Source organism: Phascolarctos cinereus, unplaced genomic scaffold (assembly GCF_003287225.1).
Source record: "Phascolarctos cinereus isolate Bilbo 61053 unplaced genomic scaffold, phaCin_HiC Scaffold_8;HRSCAF=390, whole genome shotgun sequence".
Taxonomy (NCBI): domain Eukaryota; kingdom Metazoa; phylum Chordata; class Mammalia; order Diprotodontia; family Phascolarctidae; genus Phascolarctos; species Phascolarctos cinereus.
This window is the reverse complement of record NW_027556291.1, coordinates 46,323,490-46,343,432: the sequence shown is the minus strand read 5'-3', so window position 1 is coordinate 46,343,432 and position 19,943 is coordinate 46,323,490. Positions and strand designations below refer to the sequence as shown.

Sequence of the window (19,943 nt, the reverse complement as noted above, 5' to 3'; positions counted from 1 at the left end):
TATATTCTAAGGTTCCCCCACCCAAGCAGCTCTATGTTCTAAGGCTCCTCCCAGCTCTGATATTCTAGGTTCCCGCCACCCAAGCAGCTCTATGTTCTAAGGCTCCTCCTAGCTCTGATATTCTAGGTTCTATATGCTAAGGTTCCCCCACCCAAGCAGCTCTATGTTCTAAGGCTCCTCCTAGCTCTACTCCATTTTATGATCTATATTCTAATGTCCCTTCCTTACCTGTCATTTTTTGTTCTATGTCCTAAATTACTTTCCAATTTTGACATTCTCTATTCTATGTTCCAAACTTCCTCCTAGCTCTGAAGGCTATGTTCTAAGGTACTAGTTCTGATATTTTCTGTTCTATTTTGTACAGACCCTTCTGGCTCTGATATTCCATGTGGTAAGGTTCTCTTCCTGCTCTGACATTCTAGTCTATGTCCTAAGGTTCTATCTTCTATGGATCTTCTCAGGCCTGATATTCTTTGTTCTAAGATTCCTCCCTGCCCTCACATTCTCTGTTCTCTGTCCTAAGGTCCTTTCCAGCTCTAAAATCCAGTGATCCTATGTGTAAGGTCCTGGGCCTGGATGTGTCTTGTGGGAGAGCCCCACCCCCACCCTACCCCCTTGTAGGAAGCTCCTTTTGGAAAGTCAGTAAGTATATGCCCTTGGGTGAGCCCCAAGAGGGGCCTGCCGCCTGTGTCACGCTGAATTCTGTTCTGCTGCACTGAGGGTCAGATGGCTGGCCGCAACCCCCCCCCCCAGCTCCCCTGTAGGGCAGGATGTTTCCCCATCCTGCTAAGCTTCCTGCTGCTTGGTGGGGTTTCCCCCTCCCCTCCCATCCCTGGCCTAGCCTCTGCCCCTATGCCTCCCTCCCCCACCAGGGCACTTACAGACTGCCAGCAAGTAACTTATCTGTGGGGAAATCTTTGCCTCACCCTGTTGCCCCACCCAGCTGACAGCCTCCCCACAGCCCTGTGGTTTGGTCCCAGGCCCTGCCCCAGGCCTGGGAGCAGTGGCGGGCAGGGCTGTGGGCAAGAGTTGACTGCCTCATAGAGGCCTTGGTTGTCTGATTATTTGTGGGGGTCCTACTGGTCCTCCCCATCTTGGGGGGAGGGGGTACATCAGTTCTTTTTCACTGTCTCCTTTCTTTCCATGCAGGCTATTGAAGGTATGGGGGGAGGGGTGAACTTGACCTCTGTCCCCCAGTTCTGCAACCCAGATATGGCCAGAGTCACAGCCAAAGAGTGAGAGTCATAGGACCATGGAAGGTCAGAGCTGAAAGGGACCTTAGAACACAGAGGGCAGAACTGCAGAATGGGGAAGGACCTTACAAAAGAAAACAGAATGTCCGAGCTGAGAAGGACCTCAGAAAACAGAACATGAAACATCAGAGCAGGGGGGAACCTTAGAACAGGGAATATCAGAGCTGGGATGGACCCTAGAATAGAAAACGGAGAATGTCAGAGCTAGGAGAAACCTTAGAACACCAAATAGAGAATGTCTGAGGTGGATGGGACCTTAAAACAGAATGTCAGAGTTGAGAGGGAAACTTGAAAAACATCTCATTTAGGCCCTTTATCTTACAGGTGGGGAAACTGAGGCCCAGAGGTTAAAATGACTCATTCAGAAGTGGTGTGGTGGTGTGATAAGGTGGAGAGTAATGCCAGAGTTAAAGACTTCGAAAAAAATCTCTATTCAATTTTTTAAAAAATTCATTAAGTGCCTGTGATATTCCAGGAACCATGTTGGAACCAAGGAGAAAGAGATGAAAAGAGACATAGTCCCTGCCCTCAGGATGCTTACAGTCTAAATAGTGGGGATGTGACATGTATACTAATAGGTAAGATACAAGGGAGAGTATGGAGAGGGTAAGGGAAAGATCCTGGCAAAATACTCTGAGGAGGAAAGAATACTTTCATGGCAGCAGGGGGGCTGGAAGGGGCGGTGAGGGGTCAACAAAAGATTCATAGAAGACTTGGCATCTGTGTGGCACTTCTTGCTTGAAGGAAGATTTCAGCAATCAAATATGGGGGCGGGGCAGGATAATTTCTTCCCAGCATGAGTGTGAGCAAAGGCATGGACAGCCTGGAAGATGGGAGGAGAAAGTCTGGACCAGAGGTAGGGAACCTAAGGCCTCTAGGCCACATGTGGCCTTCTAGGTTCTTGGGTTTGGCCTTTTGACTAAATCTAATTTTTATAGAACAAATCCTTTTATTAAGGGGATTTGTTCTGTGAAGCTTGAATTCCGTCAACAGGTTGCACTTGAGGACCTAGAGGGCCACATGTGGCCTTGAGGCCGCAGGTTCCCCCCCTGGTCTGGACTACTCTAGTTCATAGATTAGAATGCATCCCAGGAGGCTTAATAAGGGGAGGGGGGTTGGCAAAATTAAGAACACGAAGGGACTGGACTCAAAGAGAGAGATGTAGAGCCCAGTGAGGAGAATGGGGGAGTTCATTGAGGGGTGTGGGAACCCCCAGGGAAGGACGGGAAGGGTAGGGTCTTGCTCTCAGAGAGCTTTCATAAACCCACCGATTCATGCTGTGTCAATGACTGATAATGGCTTAAGGTTAAGCTCTCCCAAGAAACATATATCCATTTTAATGTAGACTCTTCTGGAGAAGTACCTCCTTAACCCAATGGACTGACAGATGGATGTGATACAGCTGAGCTGCTTCCAATGCTCTCTGAATGGCTGGGAGTGGTGATGGCTTATCCAATCTGAAGATGATCCCCAGCCAGGAACTAAAAAGAAAGGCGAATGGAATATGGAAAGAGAAAGTTCAGTCGGCATTAATGTCTTGCCCTTGGATTCAAAAAGTCAACCGCACAAGGACAAGACTGTGTAGGCATGGCTAAACAGTAGTTCATGTGAAAAAGATCTGGGGAATCTGGTGGACTGCAAGCTTAATCTGAGTCAGCAGTGGGATGAGACACCTGCGAAGGCTAATATGTTTTTAGTGAAGTATAATATAATGGCCAGGGCATCGAGGTAGCTCTGTAGTGGATAGAGTGCCAGGCCCAGAGTCAAGAAGACTCATCTTCCTGAGTTCAAATCTGGCTTCACACAGACACTCACTAGCTATGTGACCCTGGGCAAATCACATAACCCTGTTTGCCTCAGTTTCTTCATCTGTAAAATGAGCCAAAGAAGGAAATGGCAAACCACTCTAGTATCTTTGCCAAGAAAACCCCAAATAGGGTCTGACAAAGAGTCGGACATCACTGAAACAACTGAACAACAAATATAATGGCCAGGATAAGGACGATGATTGGGCAGATGCTTTCTGGAGTCTTGAGTTCAGTTCTGGGTCCCACAGCTTAAGAAAGATGTTGCTAAGATAGGCACTGTCCAGATGAGGGTCACTAGGATGATGAAGGGTATTGAGACTGAGTCATATGAAGATCAGCTGAAGAAACTAGGAGTGTTTAACCTGGAGAAGAAAAGACAAAGGCCCCAAGAGAAGTGTCTCCAAGTATTTGAAGGCTGGTAGCAGGGAGGAGAGATTGGCCTTGTTTTGCTTGGGCCCAGAGGGTAGAAGTAGGAACAGTGGCAGGAAGAAGGGAGGCAAGTAGGCTGATTTAAAGGTCGCCATCAGCAGAAACCTCAAAACTTGGTCAGCTCCAGCTGGCCACAGGAAGCATGGGTTATCTCAAGAGAAAGCGGAGGATTCTTATTTTGGTTGGACTGATCCTGATGGACTCTGAAGTCCTCTCCAATGTGGTTCTAAGATTCTGTGGTTCTATAGAGAGATTTGGGGGCAGGTAATGTCAATAGCATCCTACACATGGACATCTTAGAATGTTGGAAATAAGAATCCAGATTATCTAATCTCTAATCTAAACAATCTAATAAGTAACCTCAATAGAGATGATCTAATCCAATCACTACCTCCCCACAATTTTCAATATGGGGAAACTGAGGCTCCGAGAAAGACCTGTCCTAAGCTGTGCATTAAGCTGGCCCTGCCCAGGGTTATCCAAATCTTTGTTATAATCAGTCATCTACTCCCCTCCTGGTCATTCTCCCTCCTACTGTAAGGAGTTCAATGCCCTGGTTCACAATCTTCCTCTCCATCCCCATCTCACACATACTCTGGGACTTCCATACACATTGTTGATGTCTTGAGGAGACATCTTGAGACAACACTTAGGCCGCCCAATTCCCCAACCTCCCCAACCCCCATGGTCCACATCCTCATTCTACCTCCACCAGGAGGATCACAGTCAGATCTCACCCTCATCCAGAACAGTGCTGCCTCCATAATCCTGAGCTTGGAAATTGCCCCCTCATTACAAAGTCCTATCCTCCCTCTCTCCCCCTAAACTAATCCTCCTCTCTACAACTTTATGTTTTGGCCTCACTTCCTTTTTTTTTTTTTTGGTCTAGGCATTGGGGTTAAGTGACTTGCCCAGGGTCACACAGCTAGTAAGTGTCAAGTGTTTGGTCTTAGGTCGCATTTGAACTCAGGTCCTCTTGAGTTCAGGGCCGGTGCTCTATCCACTGCGCCACCTAGCTGCCCCTTGGCCTCATTTTCTTGCCTTCATAGCCTATGCCTTCATAGCCTAGACCCTACGTTGATCAGTTCAGCTCTATGCTGCCATGAGGCCTTGAATCTCTTGTGATTTGTTCTGTTGCCTCTCACACATTGACAAACCCTAACTCTGGGATACAGCTCCCAGGGGCATGCTGGGGCCATCTCAAACCAACTTGAGGGTCAATTGTTACATGTTCAGTGGGAACATTTATTTACATTTTGGGAATCAGCAAAGGCTACCCATCACAGCCTGATTTATTGTTTTGTTGATTATCTAAACTTAAGAAAGTGATGGAAAATGTTAATGATGCATATGTTAAATGTAAAAGTGTCACATGTACTTTTTTTTTTGAAAGCCAGTCGTTAAATGTTTACCACCACACCACCGGCTGCTTCTACCATCTGCCTTCTCAACTCCTATTCCGGAGCTTCTGGGAAAAGTCCCACAACCATACCAATCTCAGCTGGGCCCTCACTGAGCAAAGCAGTGGTCTTTTTCTTTCCAAAGGCCAAGCTCTCTACTCGTGCCCTTGATTCCATCCCCTCCCATCTCTTCCTGGAATTGCCCCTTTGAACATCACTCTCCTTATCTACTGGCTCTTTCTTTCCCTGCTGCCTGCAAACAGGCCCTTGGCTCTCTCACCCTTAAAAAAATAATTAAAAAAAAATCCTTCGCTTGACCCTGACACACTCCTTAAACCATCATCATACATTTCTCATTTCTTTCACTGTCAAACTCTGGATGAAGAATGATGCTGCCTCCATTTCCTCACCTCACACTCCCTCTCAATCCCTTGCAATCTAGATTCCAGGCAGTGGACTGCAATCGCTGTCTCCAAGGTTACCAACAAGCTCTTAACTGCAGAAATCAGATGGCCTTTTTTCATTCCTCATTTTCCTTTACCTCTATATCTTCTGATATGTCAACCACCCCCTCCTGCCCGGACTTTCATGGTGCTACTCCCCTCTGACTGTTCCTTCACATTCTCTGTTGCCTATTATCATTGAGTTCCTGCTACTTTAAACATGAGTATTTCTCAAGGCTCTGTCCTGGGCCTTCTTCTCTCTCTGTCTCTGTGTCTGTCTGTCTCTTTCTTTTTCTCTGTCTCTCTCAACACTTCGTGTCTAATGGACCCCTTTAGTAGCCTGGGGAAGCCCCTTCTTTTTTCCCCCCCAATTACATGTAAAAACAATTTTAATATTCTTTTTTTTCTTCAAATTTTGAGTCCCTCCCTCCCTCCCCTCCCCCTTCATTGAGACGGCAAGCAATTTGACATAGGTTATACATGTGTAGTCATGCAAAACACATTTCCATGTGAGTCATTCTGTGAAAGAAAACACATACCAAAAAAACCCCCAAGAAAAATAAAGAAAATAAAGAAAAAGTATCTTTGATCTGCATTCAGGCTCTACCAGTTCTTTCTCTAGAGATGGACAGCACCTTTCATCATAAAGTCCTACAGTCCTCTTTGGATCATTGTATTGCTGAGAATAGCTAAGTTATTCATAGTAGATCATCACACAATATTGCTGTTACTGTGTGCTATATTCTCCTGGTTCTGCTCATTTCACTTTGCATCAGTTCATGTAAGTTTTCCCATGTTTTCCTGACAGCATCCTGCTCATCATTTCTTTTCTTTTTTTTAGGTAATTGGGGTTAAGTGACTTGCCCAGGGTCACACAGCTAGTAAGTGTCAAGTGTTTGGTCTGAAGCCGCATTGGAACTCAGGTCCTCCTGATTTCAGGGCTGGTGCTCTATCCACTCTGCCAAATAGCTGTCCCATCATTTCTTAAAGCACAATAATACAATAGTATTCCATCATAGGGAAGCCCCTTCTTGTAATCACATTTGTAAATAATTGAAGATCAAAATGCTAAATTTCAGTTAAAGGTTGGTGAAAATAAAGATGCCATTTCTCTCCCCCCTTCCAAGCTTGTGGGCCCCTTTGTGATCCATGGGCCCCAGTTTTGAACTCAGGTCCTTCTGACTCTAGGGCTGGTGCTCTGTGCACTGCAGCGCCACTTACCTGCCCCTAGTATACAAGTCTATGATTTTAACTAACATCTCTTGGGAAGTTCAGGAGGTCCTAGACACGTCTCACCCGGACTATTACTGGATGATTCCTGATGGATCTCTGCTTTTAGGCTCTCTTCTCTCTCCAATCCATCCTCCACACACTTGCCAGGATAATCTTTTTCCCCCTAGGATAATCTTCCTAAGGTACAGGTCTGATCGCATTACTCCCCTGCTCAAAAGTCTTCAATGACTCCCTATGGCCTTTATGATAAAATAGAACCCTCTGGGTCTTGGTATTGAAATCACTCCACAATGTGACTGTACCCCGCCCTTCTAGACTGATTTCATATGGTTCCTCTTCACATCTAGCCAAAATGGCCTGCCAGTTATTTCTATTCCCTCTCTCATCTCCTTGACTTCAAAAGGCTATCTTCCTATATCTGGAATATACATTTCCTTCCCATCTTGTGCTCTCAGAAACCTTATTATCATCCTTTAAGACTCAACTGATGGGCCACCTCCTTCAGGGAGTCTACTCTGATTTCTCTCTCCTCCTCCCCAAGTTGTTGCTCCCTCCTGCCTCAAACTACTTCCTATTCACTTCTCTATGCACATGTTGAATCCCCACAACAGGCATTATAGATTCCTCCAGGCCAGGGACCATACCAGTTTTTTGGACTCAGTGACCCCACTGCAAGCACTTATATTCTTTTTTTTGGTTTTGTTTTTGTTTTTTAGTGAAACAATCGGGGTTAAGTGACTTGCCCAGGGTCACACAGCTAGTAAGTGTCAAGTGTTTGAGCTGGATTTGAACTCAGGTCCTCCTGACTCCAAGGCTGGAGCCTCGTTGCCCCAAGTACTTATATTCTAATTGAGTTAAGTAACTGTAAAGAAGATCACAGAGCTAGGGCTTGAAGGGGCCTCAAGTCCCTGCCTCCTCCCATTTTACAGATGAGAGAACTGAGTCTCAGAAAAATGAAATCCGTACCTAAGACACACAGCTAGTAAGTGTCTGGGGTGGAATGACCCTCTCAGGAAGTCTAATGCTATCCAGTAGGCCACGCTGCTTCTCTGATAGGAGGGAACATGTAGAAAAGCACTTGAAACAAATCTGAAAGCCCTATAGAAATATAAGGAATGACTATTGTTGAGCCTGGTTCTATGGCAGCAGAGGTCACTCAGCCAGTCAACAAGCACTCTGACTATGTGCACTGCATCCAAGATATTCCAAAGAAAGGCAAAATCAGTCTTTGCCCTTAAGGAAATTAAAATCTAAGTGGGAGACTTACAAACAACTGTGTAAATATAAGATCTATACAGTGTAAATGAAAGGTTATCCCGGAGAGGCCTCAAGCAGCACCCTTAAATGTTACTACTCTCCTACTGATAAGAAGTGCTCTACTCCCCCTCCCCTCAGCCCCACCCCATTGATCCCTCAGGGGCCAGGTACAGGGGGGTGGAGCATGGAGGGGAGAAGCGTGAAGGCCAGGCATTGCTTCCCTTGGACGATTAGGAACAGATTCTTTGAAGGATCCTCCAAGCTACCTGGCTCCCCCTTCACCCCAGCCTCCTAACTAGTATGCAGCCCCAGTTGCCTGAGGCAGACATGCTCACTTTGGCTATCCCCTCAGCATAGCCCTACAGGCCCAACTCAAGAATCTTCGAGCCTGAAGGGACTCTGAGGTCATTTTGCCAGAAGGCCTTTAGAGAGGCCAGTCATTACCTGGGGACAGTTGTCACAAGAGAGAGTCTGCCTCTGCCTCTATCACTTCCAGGAATATCTCTTTGTTCTGCCCTCTGGGGCCTAAATCTAATGGTCTTTTCAAGAGAAAAGTCTTCACAGCCTAGAAGACAGCCAAGATGGGAACCCCTTGTTCAGGCCTGAAACGATCTGGCTCTTCCTGGGCTTGCTTTCCAACCTCATCTCCTAATGCATCCCCATCCTATCACAGCCATGCTGGGTCCCTTGTTTGCTCCTATCACCAGCCTCACTTGATACCATTTTGCCCCCTGCTGGGAATGCCATGTCTACTCCTCCCAACCTCTCTAGATCCTTATCTCCAGTGCCACCTCCCCTAGAGAACCTTCACTGACATCCCCATTGGAATGTGAGGGCTCCTTGTCTGACCTCCTCCAACTGGCCCCCACCCCCACCCCAATCTGGCCACAGTGGCTCTCTAGATGGTGAGCTCCCTGAAGTCAGGACTGGGCTGGGCACACGGAAGAGGCCTGGGTAGCACTTGTTGAGTTGAGGTCATCTGAAGGCATTGAGAGACACCTTGGTGCAAGGAGCACAGATATGCGGAAACTCAAAGGCAGATGACAGGGCCTGTCTGATGAATTTGCTTCCTGCTGCCAAAGGTCCTCTGAGTGATTGTGAGCTGAATTTTCTCATATCCCTGGATGAGAACCCCATAAATGTGTTACAGTGCAGTGGCACTGTGGTCCAGTTATAAGGATGGGCACTGGACTTGGCTCTGCTACTTAATGGCTATGTGATCCCTCTGGGCCTCAGTTTCCCCCCCTGTTAAATGAGTGGTTTGGACTACATATGATCTTGAAGTACCCTTCTAGCTCTGCCTAGAGCAGAGGCAGCATGGTATAGTGGGCAGGGTACTGGACCTGGAGTCAGGAACACTAGGTCCGAGTCTTATCTAGAGTACTAATTGTATGACCCTGGGCAAGTCTCTTAACCTCATTTCCCTTCTTCTCAGAAAAGAAGGTGTAGGCAGTACGGCACAGTAGATAGAGGTGGTCTCAGAGTCAGGAAGACATGAGCTCAACATATGAACCTTTGACAAATTCTGACTGCGTGACCCTGGGCTAGTCATTTGGCGTAACCCCTCCAAGATTACTATGCAGAGAAGGCACAGACTGGCATTGCTAAAGGGAGTTTCCTTGTCTAGTTCTCCCTACATCAATGAAATCATAGATTCAGGCCCTCCTCCCATGAGTTATTCTAACCCCAGTCCCAACCCAGGGGATTTCTCTTGGCAACACTAAAGGTGACTAAAGGAGAGAAAGTGGGCAAAGGGCCCAGATGCCCACAGGGTTCACCCTTGGTTCTCCCCATCGAGACAGGTCTTCCTCTCTGGCCACAATGTTTTAGCCCAGCCTGCTCAGTGATCTCGAGAATCTGGCATCTCTCCTGAGCAGCATCAAAAAGTGCACCAGGCATCTCACAGAAAGCACGCCCCACTTCTGCCTCTGGTCACACTAGCTGTGTGACCCTGGGTAAATCATTGCCCCTCTGAGCCTCTTGCATCTATAAAATGGGGATAAAAATACCAGTAGCATCTAGGAAACCCACAGGACATGTAACGTGTCTTGCTAAATAGGTATCAGCTATTGCTAGCACACCAAGGGGCCTTGACCTTGGGACAGCCCCTTCAATCAGTCAATTGACAAGTGTTCATGAAGCACTTAAGATAGGCTATAAGGACCAAAAAAAAAAAAAAAAGAGCCGATCTTGGCTCTCATGGAACTTTCATTCCATCACTTTCTGGGCCAACTTCCCCAGCTGAAACATGAAGGGGCTGGACTAGATTCTAAGATCTTTTCCAGGTCTGGCATTCCACGGTTCTCTGAGAAGACCAATCCAAATGCTCCAGGGAAGAGGGCGGGGTGTGGGTTCCTAAGAACACAGTCACAAAAGAAGAGATGTCTGTTTGGCCTGCAAAGGTAAAGACAGGAGAGGGCAGGACCTACAAGAGCCATAAAATCACCAAGTGGCAGCAGAGGGGATCGCTAATAGGCAGCCTGCTCTATAGAGCGGGCAGTAACATGTCATCCCTGCAAGACAGAATCTAGGCTAAATTCATGGAGGATTGAGGTGTCAGGGTGGGTGAGCAGGCTCTCTGCGGGGTTCATACCTGGGAGCTCCTAGAAGAGCCAGAGCCACAGATAGAATCCGGGCTTGGAGAAGCTGGGAGCCTATGCTGGGGGGCAGTGCCAGGGCTGGGAGAGGATCTCTCTCCCATCCCCTCCAATAACCTCTTGTAACATTCAACCATTCAATGACCATTTGTTTGTTCATTTCCTCATTTATTTACTTGTTCACCTATCTATCTGTCTGTCTGTTTATCTATCTCCATTTATTAATCTGTTGAACCAAGCTCACAGCCCTGTCCTGGGCACTGTGGGAGAGACAATGTGTAGACAAGATATGGGCCCTACCCTCTTGGAGCTCACAGTCCAGTGGGAACATAAGATGAAGCTAATGCACCCAACAGGCAACAGGATAAAGTGGAAAGGACACTGGACCTGGAATCAAAAGAACTCGGTTCAGATCCCATCTCCCATGTTTACTAGCTGTGTGACTTTAGGCAAGTCACGTGATCTCTGAGCCTCAGTTACTTCCTCTGTAAAATGAGGGGACTGGATTCCATGGTCCCCGAGGTCCCTTCCAGCTCAGCAGATTCTCTGCCGATGTCTAAGGAAAAGTGCTCAGGGGGAGGGACCTGAGTGAAGGGGAAGGTCCTACCTTACCTATGGGTAGAAATTAGCAAAGGGTCAGGGTTAGAGCCGGAAGGGACCTTAGAAAGCATCTAGTCCAAACCCTTCATTTTAGGGATAAGGAACCTGAGAGCTGGAGAGGTTAGTGTCTTGCCCGAAGCCACATGGGTCAAAAGTAGCAGAGGCTCTCTGTAGAAGGTGGCATTTGAGTTGGGTCTGAAAGCATAGAGAGGAATTCACCAGGTGGAGAGTAGTTGAGGAGGCATCCCAGAAATACTGACCAGCCTGAGCAAAGGCACTGAGATGGGAAAGTACAGGGTGTGTTTGACAGGAAGAAAGTAGATCTTTTTGGCTGAAGCACAGAGTGGGTGGAGGAGTGTAACACAAGAGAAGGCTAGAAAGTGGGTGGCACCAGATTATGGAGAGCTTTGAATGCCAGGAAGGGATGGCTGAACTTTTACCAGGAAGGTAATAGGGAGCCACTGGCAATTTTTGAGCAAAGGAGTGACATGACCAGATCTATCTATAATAAAAGATACTCTGAGGATTGGATGGCAGAGAGCATAGAAGCAGGAAGACCTGGTAGGAGCCTGTCGTAGTAGTTCAGGTAGTAATGATGGCCTCTACTAGGTGGGTGGGGAAATAGGACTAGAGAGAAGAGGATGGATGAAAAAGGTATTTCGTTGGGTTTTTGGTGAGGCAATCGGGGTTAAGTGACTTGCCCAGGGTCACACAGATAGCAAGTGTCAAGTGTCTGAGGTTGGATTTGAACTCAGGTCCTCCTGACTCGAAGGCTGGAGTTCTATCCACTGTGCCACCTAGCTGCCCCCAAAAAGGCATTTTGAAGGGCCATTGATAAGACTCAATGTCTGATTACATAGAAGAGGTGAGGCAGGTCAGGGAAGAATTAAAGATAACCCCAAAGTTGTGAACCTGGAAGAGACCAGGTAAAGAGCCCTTCATTCACACCTTCCTAGTCCGCTTACTATGTGATATTGTAGATTTCATTTATCTGCAATTGGTACTTCCTGCCCCTAAGCTGCTTCCTGCCACAAGATCCCATTTCCTGAACGCCAACATTCTACCAGTGATGCCCTACGGCCATGGAACATGGGATACCACCATCCACGGAGAGCCACAACGCCAGGCCACCCAAAGGGCGATGGTGAGACTCGTCATGAGGGTGAGTGGCAGCCTATTACTTTCTCCCAAGAATCAGTGCAAAAGCCACCATTTTCCAGATGTGTGACAGGGAAAGAAGACTCTTAGAAGACCTGTCCGTTGGGGAGTTCTCCTATGGTAGGCTTCTCAAAGACTTGGGCAAGAATCACACTGGCTAATAAGACATGGATGAGTGTCCATGTATGTAAGATTACAGATAGGCTGAAACATCAACATTACCTGTGTGTTTCCAGTTACCCTCCCACGCCCCCATGGACTGGGAGCTCCATTAGCATAGGATGCCTTTGCTTACTGAAGCTGTGTGTGAACTGGGGCCCAACACGGGGTTTGGCACATAGTAGGCACTTGATAATTGGCTGTTAAATCAATTCAATATGCCCTTGAAGACTTTATCATCTCTGACCTGGAATGTCCTCATAGCCTTGCCATGAAGACTCTTTCTTCTTTCATTGGGGCCGTCCACCCACTCCAGGAAGCCTTCTCCAATGAAAACAATACAGGCAACAGAGTGGCCTTTCTCCAGCACCCCCCTCCCCTTGACCCTCACCATCATCCAAACCACAAATACTAAACTTCATACATGATGTAAATATTGTTTTCTTCCCAGGGCCATCTGGCACGTTAGCTCTTGACCTGCTGTGGAACTGAGTACATCTATCTGCCTTGCCCCAGCTTCTGCTACTGGTTTCAGACCCTCGGGGGCAGGGCCAGGCCTGTCCTACTTTCCTCGAAAGAGTGAGACCCTGTGCATGTTGGCACCTTTCCAGGTCAGCTGGACAACTGGGAAGTGGTCAAGGGCATTCTGGGAAAAGGGCGGGCCCTCCCCTAGGACCCTAGGCAGATGTTCCAGGTCATGAATTCAATTGCTCAGCCTCCTGTCCCCTAGTCCCTGAGGCGTCTCTGTTCTAGGAGGTTGAGTTAGGACGAAAGGAGAAGCCTGAATGTCTACTTTCAAGACTAGCCCATTTACAAGTTGTCTTGGGGCCCTGGGGACTCGGCTTATTATTCCCAGGCTGACCTCAAAGTTCTGCTCTAGGTTATCCCTCTGTGGCAGACCGAATACCCAAGCTATCCCCAGACTGGTCTACTGGAAATAGTTTGAAATTTGAACCACAAAATAATAATAGTTAGCATGTATGTAGAGCGCTAAGGTTTGCAAGGCACTTTACATCTATTATTTCATTTGATAGACATAACAACTCTGGGAGTTAGGTGCTATTAATTATTCCTATCTTACAAATGAGGAAACTGAGGCAAACAGAAGTTAAGTAACTTGGCCGGGATTCCACAGCTAATAAGTATCTGAGGATGGATTTGAACTCAGGCCTTTTTGACTCCACGTCCATAACACTCTATTCACTGAGCCAAGCCTGGCCCTAGCCCCCTTCGGGGCCACTCTGGGCCAAGACTACAGGCACACAGAATGCCAAAGGTACAAGGGATCTTAGAGATCACTGGGCTTAATTAACCCCTTCACTTTAGAGAGGAGAGAAGTGAGGGGAAAGGTCTCAGGACTCCAATCCAGGTCTTCTGCCTCCCAAACCAGCGCACTTTCCACTAAAGCAGGCCCTGGGCCTTTCTTGAGCTAGCCCAGAACAAGGTGTGGGTGAAAGGCCAGTTGCCTCCTAGTTTTGTTCAGCGGTTCCCAGGAACAACTGAGTCTTGGGGAAATAATGCATGCCTGCTGAGAGAGTCTGGTTCATTTAATAACAACTTGATGGCAACGATGAGAACAACCACAAAAAGGAAGATGAAGGGATGAAGACGGACGCCTTAATAAAAATGATGAGGAAGAGGAAAGAGATGGAAGCTCTTGGGGTCCCACTCCTCCCTCGACAACCAGTCTGCTGTTCAATAGGCCATTAAATATTCCTTCCACTCATCTCCTGTCTCCCGGCTCCTGTCTCCCTCCCCCTTCCAAAGACAGAGGAGATATTAAGAGCTCCCATTTCTAGAGTACTTTATTGTTACAAAGCACTTTCTTCCTGACAACCCTACAAAAGGACATAATGCAGGGGTTGTTATTCCTCTTTTACAGGTAAGGAAACTGAGGCTCACTGGGGGAAGGAATTTTGCCCAGGGCCACATGGCTAGCAAATTTTGGAACTAAGATGGAAACTCACCTGTTTCTTGATACCAAAACCAAATGTTTTCTACATTGTAAAGCTTTTCCAGTGTCATATGATCACCGCTAAGAGTGGCTTAGCAATGACTGTCAAGGACAAATGGGTATATTAAGGGGTCTCCCAGTACTGGTTTTCAGCTCAGAAAATCTGGGTTTCAAATCCTCACTCAGCCACTCATTACTTGTGTGCCCTTGGGCAAGCCCTTCTCCCTGGGTCTTAGGTTTCCTCTTCTCTAAAGGCAGGACTAAGATTCCCTCTAAGGCCCCTGCCAGCTCAAGCTCTATCGACTTCTGACCTTTCTCCATGTCCTGCAGTCAGCGCTCTTCTCCAGACCTGAGTCACTGGATGCAAGCAGGGAGTCCCCTCAGGCCCTGACACTTGTTCTTAGCCTCCCTCAAAGGTATGGGAGAAGAATGCTTGGGATCAAGGTTCGCAGATCCTTCAGTATTCCCCAGCCTAGCCCTCAGTAGGTGAGGGTGCCCTGGGATTCCTGGTTCCTTGTCTATGGGGGCGGAGGGTAGGGATGACAGTGACTGGGGTAGAGAGGAGGGAAGGTGACTGTGATATGTACTAAAGCCAGGACACCAAGTCCGTATGAAGCACCTAGTCCAGTGGGCCTAGCCCACGAAGGGGAGCTACAAAAGAAACTGAAGGGGCAGCCCCAGCCCTGAACTAGCTACCTGCCTGCAGACACAGGTGCTGGGGCCCACAAGCTCACAACCATGATCACTGGCTGAAAACTCCTGAACTGGGCAACCATATGATTAAGAGCTGGCAAGGCCCTTCCAGGTCATTTAGTCCAATCCCCATCTATTTCCAAAGGGGGAAACTGAGGCCCAGAGAGGGGAAGGGACTTCAGTTTAGAGAATGTCGAAACTGGAAGGGACCTCAGAGATTTGTCGTTGTCCAGTTGTGTCTGACTCTTTGAGATCCCATTGGGGGTTTTCTTGGCAAAGACACTGGAGTGGTTTACCATTTCCTTTTCCAGCTCATTTTACAGATGAGGAAACTGAGGCAAACAGGGTGAAGTGACTTGCCCAGGGTCACACAGCTAGTAAGTGTCTGGGGCCAGATCTGAACTCAGGTCTTCTTGACTCCAGGCCCTTGCTCTATTCACTATACTACCCAGCTGCTCTTACCTCAGAGACTATCTAGTCTAATCTCATATTACAGAGAAGGAAATGGAAGCCCAAGGAGATTGTGACTTATTCAAGGTAACATATAGGATCCTAGATCTAGAGCTGCAGGGACCCCAGAGGCCATCTAGTTCCACCCCTTCACTTTACAGAGGAAGAAACTGAGGCCCAAGGAGAAATGACTTGCTAAAGGTCTCACAGCTGGAGAGGAGCAAAGCCAGAAGGCCAGCATTCTGGTGGCCACATCACACATTCCTCTTTATTTATTTGTTTGTTTGTTTGTTTGTTTTTACGCTCCTCAATAACTTTGAAGAGCATTCCTTTTTCTGTGCCCAGACCCTCAAATCATTGATTTATAAGGGGGAAATTATTTCAGAAGGCTTAATCTAGTCTTCATGCCTGATTTTATGGAGGAAGAAACAGACCCAGAAATTTTCCCTGGGACACATAAGTAGCAAGTGACAGGGCTAGGATTTGAACCCAGGTCCTCTGGTTCCCCATCCTATGCTCTTTCCACTGCCTGGAAAGAAGTGAGAAGCATGAGCCCCTCAAATCTCTCCCCACCCCCACCCCCACCCCTGCCCCAGGATTCTGTCATTGGCTCTGCTTGGAGTACTCTGCAGAGGGAGGGCCTGCTCACCCTCTCGGACAGCTCAGTCTGTCCTCCATGAATTTATCGAGACCTCTTAGGAAACTGGCTTCTGGATTTTAGCCTGGATTGTCTGTTGGAGGTAAGGAGTTCCATAGATGGTATAATTGCCCATTCAGTAAAGTAGGCCGGTTTGGGTTTTAATTGGCCCTAAACTTGGGCTCCCCTCTCCAGGCACCTTCTGATTTTTTTTCAGACTGTTAATCCTATCCCCTCTTGTCTTCATCTTTGCAAGCCTAAGAGGCTTCTCTTTTTGGTTCGGAACACTGCCCCTCCTCCCCTCCAGCCTTCTAATTGGCCTGCTCTGAGAACCAGGGCACACCAGACCTAGGCGATGCCTCATGGTGGTAAAGGTGGGTCAGGGGAGGGGGAAGGGACTGCAAAAAACCCAAACCCCAAAACAAAACCCAACCAATCCCAAGACATCCAGGGATCAGGAAGTCTGCTTTCCTAGCTCTGCCCACTCACCAGCCAGGTGTCAAAAGTGTCCCCCTCCCTCCACTTTGGTGTGTGTGTGTGTGGTGGGGGAGAGGGTAGGTCACTGTAACATGCTAGTTCTGTTTGTCTCAGTGGGGATGGGTTTGCACTGTACCTTCCTCCTGTTTTTATCTAGGTGGGGGCGGGGAGAGATGAGGAGCCCCAGTGAGAGAGATGGTAGGGGGAAGGAGTGTCTAAGAAATCTATTCTTGCTCCCAGCTCAGGAGATTCAGCTGGAACCCCTCCAGGACTCAGTTTCCCCATTTGTAAAATAAGGGTGTTAGTCTAACTGTTCTCTTAATGATCCTTTCTAGCTTTAGACAGACCTTGTTCCTTGTTCCAGCAGGCAACTCAGTCAGCTGGGGTGAGAGGCCCAGGGCTCAAACCGCAGCAGCCAGCCGGGGTGAGAGGCCCAGGGCTGGGCCCCTGCCTGCTCAGGGGTGGATGCTAATTGCTGGAGCAGCCGAGCAAACACAAGGCCTTCATGGGGGGAATGCCAGACATAGCTGCAAACAAGCCACTCCTTCAGCTCCCAGCAGGTCAGGGCGGCCTGGAAGCTGCAGCCTGAACCCAGGAGAAGCCTCCCCTAGCCCCAGGGAAGGAGGCCAGGAAGCCCTCCAGATTGAACTCCACTTGAGTCACAGGACACTTGGGCCCTGGGGCACTTGGCGATTTCTGGACTGAGTTCACATGTATTCTGAGACAGGGCTGTGGGGTTGGGTCAGTGTTCTTCAACCTACCCAGCCTGCTTCCTGAGGGCAGGGCCTGTGTCTCCCCCCAACAGATTGGGGGGGCCCTCTAAAGACAAGATTTTTGTATCTTCCATCATATTGGCGGAGCGGCCTTCCTGAGTTCAGAGCTCTGTCCCCTCCAAATATTGTGAGGCTTCCTGAGGGCAGGTACAGTGTTTCTCCTACATACACTGGGGAAATCCTGCAGGCAGAGCCTGGCTTCACTATCAGATCAGTGATTCCTCAGTCCAGACAGGGGTGGGGAACCTGAGGCCTCAAGGCCACGTGAGGCCCTCTAGGTCCTCAAGTGTGGCCCTTTGACTGAATCCAAACTTCACAGAATAAATCCTCTTAACAAAAGGATTCACCTTCCCTGGACTCTAGGAGCACCCTGTCGGAAGGACCTGGGCCTCCTGGATGAACTCTGTTGGAGGTGCCTTCTAACTTTACATCTAGCTTCCTGTGATCCTCTCACACCAAACCTAGGGAGGGCTTCCCTAGGGCAAGGATTCCTTGTCTCTCCTCTCAGCCTGGGTACCCAGGTTCCCTTGCTACCCTATTTCCTCACCCAGCACTTGGTCCAGGGGCAGCCCCCAGTAGACCCTCCCGAGATGTTGATGCCTGAAACCAGGATGCCTGGGGTCAGGGGTAAGAGAAATGAGAGTTAGGAGGAGTGCCTCCCACTGGCTGGCTTCAAGTCAGTCCCTACTCTCCCCCCCCCTCGCCCCCCCCCATCATCTGAGGCTCTTACAGCCTGGAATCAAGGAGTCCAAGGTTAACTGTTCCTCCCCACTTTAAGAGCTAATTAGAATGATTAGCCACAGTGAACTGTCAAACATTAACCAGGAGAAGCTTCAGGATGAGACAGGCCTCTGTCTTGAGCAGAGGGATGAAGGACAGAAATCCAATGACCAGACCTAGGGGGAGGATAGGAAGGGGGGAGTATTGTTGAGTAGGGAATGTCGGGGGAACTGGAGGTGGCCGCCAGGTGGGGGAAGTATGCCTGCTGGGAGGACAAGGTAAGAGGGGAGGCTGGCCAAGGGACAAGAAGTGGGGAAAGGAAGGCTCTCCCATCCTGAGTGCCATGGGGCTGTGGGCCCAGAAAGCTTAGGACTAGAGATCCAAGTTCTGGGGAGGGCTACTCCTTGGGGTGGTGGGAGGAGAAGGAAGAGAGGTTTCTTAGTGCTAATGGTTCAAAATCCAGCTCAGACATGGACCATATCCCTTCACTAAGCCTCAGTTTCTGTCCCTGTAAAATGGGGGAGATGAATTGATGATCTTTAAGGTCCCTTCTTAAGAATACCATGTGCTATGGTCCCTTGGAAGGGCTGTTGTATAAATAAAGTACTGGAGAAATGAGAGTTATACAGTCATTGAGAATCTATCTACCTCTCTAACTTATCTTAGCAAAAGTTCCCCTCCCCTCCCCCACAAGTTCAGGCCCATTGGCCCAACCCCCCAACTCAGGCCAGCTCCCCACCCAGTTCAGGGCTGCTCCCCCCCAAGTTCAAACCCACTATCCCCAACTCAGACCTGCTCCCCCCTAGCTCAGGCCCATTCCCCCTTCAGTTCAGGCCTGTTCCCTCATTTTAGATTTGCCCCCCCAAATTCAACCCTGTTCCCCTGCCAACTCAAGCTCCCCCGAGCTTAGGTCCACCCTACATTTCTGGCCTGCTCCCCTCCAGCTCAGGCCTGCTCTCCCCAGCTTGGGCTCACCCTGTATTTCAGGCCTGCCTTCCCCCACCCCAACTCGGGCCTGTTCCCCCTCCAGTCAGTTAGACATTCAGTGCAACTCAGCAGACTTAGATTTTGTGAGCACTAAGTCCGCTGCCCTGGCACTTTGGCGGGTGGGGAGATGCCCACTGTCCCTGGTTCAGCTCCAGGGGAAGAGCTTTCCTTGAAGGAGGGGAGAGGCCAGAGCAGATGAGGCAGTGTGATACCTTGAAAAGCGCATTGAGCTCCTGCCCAAATCTCGATTCTCGGCTTACTCACTAGATGCCTAGTGGGACCTTGAGAAAGTCACTTACAGAGACCTGTGCCTCAGTTTCCCTGCCTGTAAAACGAGGGGGTTGGATTAGATGACCCCTGAGCTCCCTTCGAGCTCTCTAGGAGAGTCCCTGAGCTCCAGGCCCAGGGGGCGATGGAGTTTAAGCACCCTACTCTCCCCCAAACGCAGGTGGGATGGACAGACTTGTAGCCCGAAAACTCAGCTCTCGTGGCGGTGGCGGCGGCGGCGGCGGCGGCGGCGGCGGGAGGGGGAGCGGCAGGGCAGGGCAGGGCAGGGACGGGACGGGACGGGACAGGACAGGCAGGGTGTCCACAGGCACCCGATGCCCACCTCCGGAACTGTGCCCACTTTCCACTCCCCGGCAGGCCGGATGCTCTCTCCGTAGGACCGATTCTCCTTCCCTCTCCCCCCAGCCCAGCCTCTCTCCCCGCTCCCCCTTCCCCTCCCCTCCCCTCTTCTCCCCTCCTTGGGCGGCCCGGGACGTACCTCTGGCAGCTGGGGCTCCCGCTGCAGGACCATGGTCCGGTCCGGGATGGGCAGCACAGTAGGAGAGTCAGCTGTGGGGGCTGCAGGGTAAAAAGCTGGGCTCGCCCCCTCCCCCCACCCTCAGGAGGCTCTGTCGAGAAAGGAGAACA

The 19,943-nt window shown here is 49.1% G+C and overlaps 1 long non-coding RNA gene across 1 annotated transcript; it reads right to left on the bottom strand.

The window, feature by feature from the left end:
* Positions 1-886: 886 nt before the first annotated feature.
* On the bottom strand, positions 887-19,875 carry LOC144455013 (uncharacterized). The gene is made up of 3 exons (XR_013483646.1): positions 19,795-19,875; positions 2,522-2,734; positions 887-2,076 (listed from the first exon to the last, which is right to left on the bottom strand). It is a non-coding gene; the product is annotated as an uncharacterized LOC144455013 (long non-coding RNA).
* Positions 19,876-19,943: the final 68 nt, after the last annotated feature.